This window comes from Ziziphus jujuba, chromosome 12, assembly GCF_031755915.1.
Source record: "Ziziphus jujuba cultivar Dongzao chromosome 12, ASM3175591v1".
In the NCBI taxonomy this organism is placed as follows: Eukaryota; Viridiplantae; Streptophyta; class Magnoliopsida; order Rosales; family Rhamnaceae; genus Ziziphus; species Ziziphus jujuba.
The window spans coordinates 20,295,125-20,298,057 of record NC_083390.1 but is presented as its reverse complement, the minus strand read 5'-3'; positions in this window follow the sequence as shown (position 1 = coordinate 20,298,057).

Here is a 2,933-nt window from a genome sequence, read left to right as displayed (position 1 = left end):
TAATAAAAGTAACTGATACTAATTTTAAGCACAGAAAGAAATAAAAATTGATATTATTATTCGAAAATTGAAAAAAAAAAATACTATCAAAACACTGAGGTAATATCGGTATTATTATTGAAAACAAAAAAGAAGCAAATGGTTTGCTTCATGTTAGCGGTACGGCAATGTTTGCTTCAAATGGTTTCCAAAACTAATAGAAAGTACCATCTGATCTGAAAGAGAATTTTACACTTACTTGAATTTGAGTTGGATAGGATTTGTAATATTAATGTCACCTTTTTATGATATTTATGGAATTTAATTTCACTAGTTCTAGTTGAAAACTCTAATCCTCTATTATCTATTGAATGGTAACTTAGATATTTTGACAAATTCATTTATATCTTTATTTGCTAATCAAGTATTAATTAATTGGTTTAATTAATAGGATATTTGACAATCAATGCTATTCAGAGATTTGGGTTGATTTAAGTTCATAATGAATCACTCTAGGCTACATATATTCTTGCTCATGTAAATTTTGCTTATTAGTTATTGCTGCACGAGGCCTGTAGTTGATGCCCATTTGCACATTAGGAACATGTTTGGTATGACGTATTACGAAGTATTGGGCTGGATTGTATTAGGTAATTTTATGTTTGACACGTGAAGGGTATTGTATTCGTAATACCTTTCTGAGTTTTTTTATGTGGGTGATGGTGTGTTACCTAGTTCACTTCTTTTTTCCTGTAAAATTTAATACAACCCATCTACGCAGACTTTGTTTCTCCTCCCCCAGTCTCAATGGGAAGATGAGAGACCGAGAGATTTAAATATGAGACAAACAAAATGAGAGACCAATGGTTGACGACGATGAAGCTTGACCAGTGAGAGACCAGTGCTTGATTTATAAATATGAGATTTAATGAGAGAGAGATGGAGATCAACAGCGTCGAATGATGATCATGGAAGGCACAAAGAGCTGACGATTGACGACGATCTATCTCGGCGATGAAGGTTGACTACGGCGTCGCAATAATCAGTGCTTGGAGCTGGGCAACGACTGATCTAATGGGATTAGGTGTGGTTGTGTCCGGGAAAAATGGGGGAATTTTTTCAATATTAGCAATTTAGGGTATAAATTTTTTTAGACAAATATAAAATATATAAAGAAATTTTCCTATTTTCTATATTTCAAAAACTGAGATGTAAAAATATGGTTGAAATCTAAAAAATCTCAAATAGTTACACTTTAGCATGTTAATTTCAATTTTTAAAATAATTAGACTAAAAGGAAAAAATGAAAAAAAAGTTAATATTAACATTATGATTAAATTAAAAGAAAAGAAACATTTAATGGAAAAAATATATCTGTTTATAATTATTATTTTGATAATTAATGAATAGAGTAGAAATGAAAGGGTATGACACATAAAAAATATTTTCTTACAGTATTAGTAATAATAAATGTAATTTTAAGATATTCAAAAACTTATTAAATTTTTTTTCTTCTTATGTATTTCCTATCAATTTAAAAAAAAAAAAACTTAATTCGATAAAAAGGTAGAGCTTGTTTTTTCCCCTTTTTGTTTCATTTTAAATATCTAATATTAAATACAGTATAATATCAAAACATACCAAATATTATATTATTTTATACAATTTAATACCAAATATAATATAAATATAACATAATACAACTCATATCAATACAATCCGATACTACATACCAAACCAACCCTAACTGTTTAATTTTACGCATGGCCTGAGTTTATACAGTCTACCTTCTTGAATACATGAATGGTATAACTTCATTCTTTCAATTCTGATGCCTCCCTGGTGCCTATATCCCATAGGAGAAAATATTCTGTGCGACAGACATATCATACACTTTAGTCACATCTACTTGTGGGATGCACATGTGGGGCCCGTCAGGTCCCATGCATTTTTCTTTATCTCTGGACATTGAATCTCTCAAAGCAGGAAATAGTGCACAAGATTGGTTGCATATATATTCCTGTTCACTTGATATTTTTTAGTAAATAGCCAAAAAGAAAGCGGTAAGAGAAAGAAAATGAAGACAATCTAATTATAATGTAACAATATAATAATGATTGAATTATTAATAAAAATAATCCAATTTCAAATGGATAGATGACATATAATAGTATAATACAAGATGGCGCCAAAAATCTATTAAAAGATTATAAATTACAACAAACAGGAGGACACGGCATTTAACCTTTACGCCTCGTCCTCATTTTTTTTTTTTAATTTTATTGTTATTATTTTTTTATTTGGGGTTAAGTAATTAATGTTTTTTGGATGGTGATTTAAGTTTTTCATTTTTGTGTTCCTTTTAAATAATTGAGGAGGATCATTTTAGCACCCTTGATGGAACTCAAATCGTGAACAAGGGGGAGTGAGGTTAAAATATAATTGACAAATTTTCTAAAATATATTGAAAAAACCTTAAATAGTAAGCACCAAAGGAAATAACATTAAAACCTTGTCAAAAAAAATTAATTTCGTTAGTATTATTTCTGAAATAACATTAAAACCTTGTCAAAAAAATTAATTTCGTTAGTATTATTTCTTTCTTTCTTTCTTTTTACCTTTTCTTTTGAAGAAATATAGTTAGTGTTATTGAAAATTAAAAGAAGCAACCATTATATTCAGTAACATTAAGACTTATAGCAGTTACCGCGAGGGTGTTTTTAGCTCTTTCCTGTTCTAAAGGAAGAGAAGTGAAAAAAAATAAAAAAGAAAAAAAATAATAATAATAATAACACAACTCTGATGCTTTAGCTGTCCACGTGGCTTCAATATTTTGGTTGAAATTTTGTAGCTAGAGAAAAAAGAGAGAGAAAAGAAGGTATAATAAAAGCCAAAATGGTTTTGTGGTTAGACTTCTTTTGATATGATGTAAGTTTAGGAGACTGAAAGATAAT